Source organism: Rhincodon typus, chromosome 37 (genome assembly GCF_021869965.1).
Source record: "Rhincodon typus isolate 14 chromosome 37, sRhiTyp1.1, whole genome shotgun sequence".
NCBI lineage: Eukaryota > Metazoa > Chordata > Chondrichthyes > Orectolobiformes > Rhincodontidae > Rhincodon > Rhincodon typus.
Window position 1 is genome coordinate 16,774,479 of NC_063368.1, and position 9,587 is coordinate 16,784,065.

Genomic DNA, 9,587 nt, shown 5'->3' on the forward strand with positions numbered 1-9,587 from the left:
ACTAAACTTTTTCTCCTCAAGCAGATTTAAAAGCTCTTCTCCTCCTCCCCCCATTATCCAGAAAACTTGTAAATGTTGCTGATATTGGGTTTCTAGTTGAGTAGAGCCAACGCTCCTCTCTCAGAGCTTCACAACATTGGAACTGAACAAGTTTGTAAATAGGACCTCTCCTCCCGAGTATAATCCATTCCACATTCCCCTGCTGCAGTTCCCTGCTGGGAGCATTTTTTTTTCTTGAAACAATTAAATTGGAAAAAGCACCCTGCACATGATAAACTGCTATGAATCTTTAAAGTTTGGATGAAGGAGAGCAGAAAGGAAGTAAAAAGTTGAACAAGAGGGCAAAAATGCTTTGAACCCAACTTCACCTCCTTTGTTGTTCATACGCTAAGTCTTACTCCCAAGAAATCCACAAACTACAAATAGGACCTTGTTTTCTTCTCTTCTGCAAATTGCGTCTGGAACCAAAGACATTATAGGCTGATGTCTAAGGGGGCAATAAGTTGTGAACTCTGAAAGCAGGTTACAACTTCTAGATGCACTCTCCCGTAGCATCAGCTTTTCATTCAGTTTCTAAATGCAATAAATGAAGGAGTAGAGTCCAATCCACTTTTGTGAATGATGCTGTGGGGTGGGTGATAGTAAGTACTGTTTTCAGTGCCATTTGCCACATGTTGCCTTTGACCACATAGAGGTGGATGAATGGGGATCTGAACAATTGGTGGCTTGTAATTATTTAATAAAAACCAAGTATTTGGTTTTGTTGGAAGGACGACACGAAAGGACAAAAAGAGAGAGTAGTGTCGAAAGTCTTCTGGATAAAAAAGGGGATAACATGCTACAGAGTAAATGGTGCACAACTACAGGACTGATGTAACACTAGTTTTTTTTTGAAAATAGAGGCAATGCCTCACAGAGGATCCCTTTGGAGGAATACTGATACAACTTTCCATGAAGCATTGAAATATTCTATGCATATTGAAACAATGATAACTATTGTGGGCAGATACTGAAGTGAATAGAATTTATACTGCAGATATTTTCCAGTTAGATTTCTTGGTTAGCCAATAGTCAAATCAGATAGCTAACCATACAGAGAGAGATTTTAAAGCCAGTTCCACAAATATTTTATTTCCATGCAGAATGACAGATTGGATAAATCAAAGTGTTCATCAGAACTAGGTCTGTATATTGGAACAGTTTGTTCTATAACCCCACTCAGCTCAGGGTGAGCCTGTCAAACAGGTACTCTCCCATGCCATTCCCAGGGGCTCCCAGTCTCTTCAGGTTGGTGATGTGATCTCCCAGCTTCTTGATCATCTTCACTTGCTCATCCAAGTAGTGCCTCTCCAGGAAGTCACACAGCTGGAAACAAAAGCAACAATATTGTTATGTTGAGGAGAATCTACACAAGAAAAATTGAAAGAACGTTCTCTCAACTGTGATTCTGGGAAGCGATGATACAGATGTGAATTTCAATCCTGTTGGGCTAGAAATGCCTCAAGAGGCAAATCACCAATTTTACTTTTGTTTCATAAATTAGAATAAAATAAAGTAAAAGAAAACACATACAACTGGTCTAATGTTGAAAATTTTGTATGGAAAGCCACCTTCAGGTTTGCATTTGTTCAAATCTGTGAGCATTCCCTCCTGCACTGCCATCCAGAAGTTCCCCAATAGGCTTCAGCTCCATAGAATAATCACTTGCCCTTGGGGAGGAGGGGCAGTGAGTGGGGGGAGAAGAATTGATTGAAGCCTGTTTAATTCTTGTCCTAAAGCCACAGCCTTACACCCATTGATGCTGGCCTTGGTTTCACAATATGCAGGAGGAGCATATTCTCAATTTCCATCTGCACAGCTCTAAACATGGGGCTTCCAATTGGTTTTGTTCAGCATCAGCATAAAAGAACCAAGTTAAAAGCAAAAGCAAACATTCCCTTCACAGTTCAGCAAGTTGGCATTTTCCTTATCAGCAAGGAAACTTGCTTTCAATGGGGTCTAAAGTCTGGAGAGATTGTTACACTCAGACAAGATAGAGCCCATGGTGTTGGGGTAGGACATTAAAAAGAGAGAAGATAGTCATCTATCATTATTCAGCCAGAGTTCAAATAAGGGGAACATTCAGGATGGCAACTTACCTGTCATGTGACCCTGGGGACAGATGGATAGTTTGAAGGGAAGAGGTCAAGCCTGCACTCAGCACAGAATAAAAAGGAGACCTCACTAAAAACACAGGATTCTATGGAGCTTCACAGGGTCCAAGTGGAACTATTATTTCTCCCTGAGGGAGAGTCTATGATCTCAGGCAAGGAGTTAGACAGGAAATTCTCCGGAGCGAATCTGTGGAATTCTTGGCTGCAGAGGTCTCTCGAGGATGAGTCACATTAACATTAAAAAAAAAACCAAAAGGGAATCAAGATCTCGGTGGAAAGTAAAGTTGATGATTCAGATCTGCCATGATCGGGGATGCCAGAACAAACTTGATGGGCCAAGTGGCCTACTTCTTTCTTAACACTTTGTAATGGAGGTGAAGCAGCATTCTCAGGTAGGAGATATTGGCAAAAAGACTTAAAAGCTACATAGGAGAGATACAAATCTTGGTATCAACATTCAAACCCAGTCATTTTAATCCAACATCAATCACATAGATAAAACGAGAATGAAGAACTCACATGAGGGTCCATGTTGCCAGAGGAGAGTTTGTGCAGATCCAGCAGACTCTGGTTCACATCCTTCTCCATCTGCAGAGCTCTCTGCATTGCCTCCAGACAATTGCCCCACTCATCCTGCTCTGGCTTCTGATGGTGGAAGAGAAAAAGGTGGTCACTTTCTTAGTGAGTGTTCAATCCAGTAAAAGTGCAAAAGAACAAGGGGCTAACAGGGCATCAGTATAGAATTGCCATTAGTCAGAGTTAAATTACTTCAAATCCATACGGAGTGGAGTTACTTCTAATCTAGTAGAATAAAAACGGAATTAAACCCCACCTTGACGTCCTGCAGGAGGACTCGGCCTCCACGTTTTTTCTGGAATGTCATCAGTTTCTCAGCATGTTTGCATTCCTCATGGGCCTCTCCTTGAAGAGGTCAGCAAAATGACGCAGGGCAACATCATCCCAGTTAAATTAAGAGGACTGTGGGCAGAAGAGAGTCAAACAATTCTGATTATCTTTATCTGCAATTCAATTTCAGATGTGGGAAAAACAAATTTAAGATTCTGCGCCATTCTAGAGTTGCTGATGGGCAGTTAGGTAGCTCTTAGGAGAGAAACAGAAAGTTTACTTTGAGATGAAATTTTTAACGGAAATTGTTAGAATATGCCACACCTTGTCCTGCGGATGGGGAATTTCTTGAGCTTCTATTCCTGTTAGCAGTGGAACTCACTCCAAGTGAACAAGTATCTCAGAGTCACTGAATGATCTGTCAGAAACTGACCAGTTTCCTTCAGTACAGAGGCAATTGTTACTGAGTACTTGTGTTCTTGTATTAGAAATTTTAAAAAAGAACACACTTCAATCACATTAGATTCACATTGCTGTTGATTGACATGTCTTCATTGAGCAAAGCTCATCAGGAACCTTAAAACTACATGTACAATACTATAATCCTACTATCTCTGTACAATACTACATCTACATCTACATCTAGAGGCAAAGAACATAAATGAAGACATGTTCACCATTGCACCAGCTATAGTCACCCTATTAGTGACCATTCCTTTAAATCAATAGTCAGGCAACCTTTTTGTGTTGTTGATTAGTCACAGTAACTAGCGGAGGTGATCCAGCATTAAACCCCCATAGAAAACAGCTGCTGCAAGGAACAGCCCATTGACTCCGTAATAACTCCCACACAAAGTCCTTCCCTACTCAAAAAAGTGTTGTTGTCCCAGCAATAGAGTAGAGCTTAAAGCCATTTCATTAACCTTGAGAACCTCCAATTTCTCCAAATACAGTGGCAAGTAACAGAAGGCTCACCATGGAGGGGTAGGCATAGGAGGAATAGAGCTCCAGGTTGATCTGCTTGTTAACAGCATCCTCACAGTCCTTGTGGTAGTTCTGACGCACTTGGGGAAACCATCTTCACTATGCCTGCTCACCAATATGTAGCAACTCTTGAATTGAGCCTCACTAGCACAAGCTCATGTATTTATACACCTGGGATATCTTGCACTCAGACAGGGAAAAGGCATCCCCAATGATTGACAATGCCTGCCAGCCAATCAGAAATTACCCATGCATCCAGGCACCAATGAACGAAGAAAAAGTATTGTGTGGAGGTGGGGGGGGAGAAAAAAAAACAATAACCCTGAACCTGAGGTTTGGAGGAAATTTGTTTTAATGAGGGCCTTTCTGATACATCTTGAAGACATACTCAACTCACCACTTGTTTATGGGTAGACAAGAATTAGGTTTTCCAGAACAACTGATTTTATTACAGAAGGCTTCAGTCCTTAGTCACCCATATCTGGCACCACTGGTTATGTGACAGGCTAGAGGACCAGGCCTGGTGCCAGGCGGGAGAAAAAGGGAGGGAAGGAAGGAAGGAAGAATAGCTATAGTCAATCCATAGATACTGAACTAGTAACTGGGTAGTGACACCTGTTCTAGCAACAGAAAAAAGGATTTACAATGCAGTGAACATCCAGTAGTCACACTGGGCTTTGTCCAAACAGTGAGATATCACATGGCCACTCAAGGGCCACCCCACTGGACACCAGAGAGTAATTACAGGCTGCATTCAAATTCAACAGGTAATAGGCAATGCAGGTGGACTGTTGGCAAAAAGGGAAGGGAGTATATTAAAAAAAGCCTTGCTGTAACAATTACCACTAAGGTTGTTTGTCATCGTCCACTTGACCTTCTTAAAGTAAAGTAGTGTTGCCATGCAAACTAGTGAGAAAAATTCAGTATAGCATTCAGTAGTTTACAGTTCATAAATTCCACAATAAAAATCAGGTTTCATCTTTTTTTTTGAAAGACAGGCAGAAAACAGAGCCAGGTCTTGCAGTGGGGTTAAAATTGTTTCGGAGATAGCAGGAACTGCAGATGCTGGAGAATCTGAGATAACAAGGTGTGGAGCTGGATGAACACAGCAGGCCAAGCAGCATCAGAGGAGCAGGAAGGCTGACGTTTCGGGTCTAGACCCTTCTTCAGAAATGGGGGAGGGGGAAGGGCATTCTGAAATAAATAGGGAGAGGGGAGAGGTGGATAGAAGATGGATAGAGGAGAAGATAGGTGGAGAGGAGACAGACAGGTCAAAGAGGACAAGTCAAGGGGGCGGGATGAGGTTAGTAGGTAAGAGATGGGGGTGGGAGGAAGGAGAGATTAGGGAGGCGGGGACAAGCTGGGTTGGTTTTGGGATGCAGTGGGGCGGGGAGGGGTGGGAGGGGAGATTTTGAAGCCCACATCGATACCATTGGGCTGCAGGGTTCCCAAGCGGAATATGAGTTGCTGTTCCTGCAACCTTCGGGTAGCATCGTTGTGGCACTGCAGGAGGCCCAGGATGGACATGTCATCTGAGGAATGGGAGGGGGAGTTGAAATGGTTCACGTAGGTGTTCTGCAAAGCGGTCCCCAAGCCTCCGCTTGGCTTCCCCGACGTAAAGGAGGCCACACCGGGTACAGCGGATGCAGTATACCACATTAGCAGATGTGCAGGTGAACATCTGCTTGATGTGGAAAGTCTTCTTGGGGCCTGGGATGGGGGTGAGGGAGGAGGTACGGGGGCAGGTGTAGCACTTCCTGCGGTTGCAGGGAAAAGTGCCAGGTGCGGTGGGGCTGGAGGGGAGTGTGGAGCAGACAAGGGAGTCTCAGAAAACAGAGCCAGTACAGATAGCTCCCATTTACGTGAGAAATTTCAATTCTCCGTCCCTGCAGTCAGTTCAGTCACTCTCCCCCAGGGTGAGCCTGTCAAACAGGTACTCTCCCATGCCATTGTCAGGGGCTCCCAGTCTCTTCAGGTTGGTGATGTGATCTCCCAGCTTCTTGATCATCTTCACTTGCTCATCCAAGTAGTGCCTCTCCAGGAAGTCACACAGCTGGAAAGCAAAGAGGGAAACTGGTTAAATCCAACAAAACACAATTTCCTCAAGAGCTTGGGAGAACGAACAGTGAAATGATATCATGGACATTGCCAAAAATACTCAGTGCTCAGATTTGGAACACTAGGTCCTGTGTACCCCAATACAAAATCGTCCACAATGTAGATAGAGACCTTGATGCTGAAAAGGAACAAGTGTCTTATCCATGTTTTAGCCAAAAACCCAGATTTAAATACACCACACACTCACATGAGGGTCCGTGTGGTCAGAGGTGAGTTTGTGCAGATCCAGCAGACTCTAGTTCACATTCTTCTCCATCCTCTGCATTGCCCCATTCATCCTGCTCTGGCTTCTGAAGGGAGGGAGGAGGCAGATGCTTCAGGTGAAGAACAAAATTCCAAGAAAAACAGTGAAAAGCAGCAAGAGATCCAGGTCATTAATTAGCAGCACACGAATACAAAACTGATGGATTAGATCAGAATTAATACGAGTTAAAGAAAGCACAGTCGTTGACAGGGACGTGAAATCACTCATTCCATCAAACCCAACCTTGATGTCCTGCAGGAGGACCCAACCTCAACGTTTATTCTGGAATGCCATCAGTTTCTCAGTGTGTTCCCATTCCTCATGGGACTGCTCATTGAAGAACTCAGCAAAGTGACGCAGGGTAACATCATCCCGGTCAAAGTAAGAGAACTGCAAAACAGCCAAAAAGGGAAAAAGTCATTGCTTCCATTTGAATTTGGAACATTTCTCAGCAGGGCTTTTTCCAATTATACAGGCTGCAGTTCCATGAAGGGAACAACACATCCCTTGCAAATCACTAAAAACCTGAACTGAACAGGTGGAGGTTCCTTCTTTCTGAAAGGGATGGGATTATCTTCATACTAGTTGGGTCATCAATATTTAATGTTGAATATTTGGAGTTAAATGTTAAAAATTATATTCATTGTTCCAAAGAGTCATATGTACAAGGGAAAAAGACTTCACTTCAGTGAGCAATCCTTCCAACACAGGACAGGATTCTCATCTCTGTATTGAATTTAATTGAGAAAGTTATTGAATGAAGCGTGGGAACAATGAGGGCTCAGGGTAGTGGTAATATCCCTACCTCTGGGATAGGAGGCCACATTTAGGTCCTAAAAGACTTGCTCCAGAGGCAGGACACAATATCTCTGGACAGATTGATTAAAATTATTTATTCAAGGCAGCGGGTTGTGTTACATTCAGGAAGCAGACTATTTTCAAGTCACACATCAAGGACACCAGTCTGTCAGGAAAATTTTTGTAAGATTAGACTTTAAAAAGAAATTCACTTCTCTACATCACAGAATGACAGCACAAATACATTCATAAACATGAAAAGACTAAAGCAGAGAAATCCCACATCCTTAATATAATGGAGCCACAGCTTTAATTCCAAAACAAATCCACAAGGCTCACCGTGAAGAGGTAAACATAGGAGGAATAGAGCTCCAGGTTGATCTGCTTGTTAACAGCATCCTCACAGTCCTTGTGGTAGTTCTGACGCACTTGCAACACCATCTTCACCACTTTTGCCCACTATCACCTAGACAACTCTAGAACTGAGCCTCTTTCCCAAAAGCTCTTGTATTTACATTCCTGGGACCATCCTGCAGTCACCCAGGGAGAGGCAGAACTGATGATGATTGACGGTTCCTGCTAGCCAGTCAGGAACCACCCATGCATACAGGCACCAATTAGAGAGAGGGGGTGGGTGTGTTAAGCAGAGCTGATCAGAGGTGTAGATTATAGTCAGGTCTGGATGGTTATTGTGATTGGAACAGCAGGAGGTCATTCAGCATCTCAAACCTGCTGGACCACTCAATCAGGTCATGGTTCATTTGGTTTCTTTCTAAAATTAATGGATTTTTTTTGGGTAAAGCTTTAACGTTTTCTTTTTAAATTAAGGTGGTTGTGACCAAGTGCATGTGGAGCTCAGTGAGGAAGGGGTGTCAGTTTCTCAGCCTGTTGTGCTGGGATTTGGGAGAGTAAGCTGGGAAATTGGCTCTGGGTCATAGAAAATTGTAACAGGATCAGATGGGGCAAAGACAGGAAGGATGTTCCCAATGATGGGGGAGTCCAGGACCAGCGTTCACAGTCTAAGGATACTGGCTAGGCCATTTAGGACTGAGATGAGGAGAAATCTCTTCACCCAGAGAGTGGGGAGCCTGTGGAATTCTCCACCACAGAAAACGGTTGAGGCTAAAACATTGGATGTTTTCAAGAAGGAGTTCGATATAGCTCTGAGGTCTAAAGGGATCAAAGGGTATGGAGAGAGAGTGGGAGGATGGGACTGAGTTAGGGGATCAGCCACAATCACATGGAATGGCCGAGCAGGCTGGAAGGGCTGAATGGCCTACTCCAACAATTTTTTTGTATGGTTCTATGTTTGTACAACCAGTGTAGCCAGGGTCTCGTGGTGCAGGGTTAATGTCCCAACCTCTGGACCAGGAGGCCTTGGTACAAGTTCCTACCAGATCCAGAGGCCTTATAACATCTCTGACAGACTGATTTAGAAAACAACCAATCCACCCACAGGAATTCAAACCCCCTCCCCATATTCTCAGAATTTGCTGGGTGGACTTTCAGAGAATTTGTAACAACAGGAGGCTATTTGGCCCATTGTGTCTGTATCAGCTGCAGAAAGAGCTACCAACTAGTCCCAACCTCCAGCCCTATTTCTGTAGCTCTCTAAATTCATCACTTCCAAGTATATATCCAGCTCTTTTTTTGAAGCCACCTAAGGAATCCGCCCCCACCTCTCTCCCAGGCGTCACATTCCAAATCCTAAAAACTCTGAGTAAAGAGGTTTCTCCTCATCTCATTCTGAGCTCCCTTACTGACAAATTGTGACCCCTAGTCACTGACATATCAGCTGGTGAAAACAGAATATCCTCCTTTACCCTGACAGAATTGTTCCTAATTTTGATGCCTTTGATAAGGTCACCTCTTAATCATCTCTACTCCAAGGAGAATAAGCCCAATTTCTTTAATCTTGCCTTGTATCTAAGATTCCTCATTCCTGGTATCATTCTAATAAGTCTTCTTTGAACTCTGTCCAGAGCTTTAATGTCATTCCTTCAATGGTATGCCCAGAACTGAACACACTATTGCAAATGTGGTCTAACCAATGATTTGTAGAGGTGTAGAATCAATTCCTTGCTTTTATACACTATGCCTCTATTTGAAAACATAAGGGTCACATAAGCCTTCTTAATAGCAGTTTCATCTTGCCCAGCCACTTTGACATAATCACATTTGACCCCAAATTCCCTCTGCTCCTGTACTCACCTCAGATTTTTAACATCGAGCTTGTTTTGTCTTTCCGTGTTTCTTCTACCAACATGCATTACTTTTTTCGTTGAAATTGGAAGGTGATTGCTAACATCAAACCTTACCTAATAAAAAAATCTAACCGTCCAAGTTTAGAAATTTTCAATTTGTCCTAAGTATGTGTGACAGTGCATGTATATGCTTCTACTATCTTTTCCATGAAGGAGGTAATTTTGACATTATGCTGGATG

At 43.2% G+C, this 9,587-nt stretch overlaps 1 pseudogene; it reads right to left on the reverse strand.

Annotated features, from left to right (window-relative positions):
* Positions 1–1,195: 1,195 nt before the first annotated feature.
* Positions 1,196–7,584, reverse strand: LOC109917688 (annotated as a pseudogene).
* Positions 7,585–9,587: the final 2,003 nt, after the last annotated feature.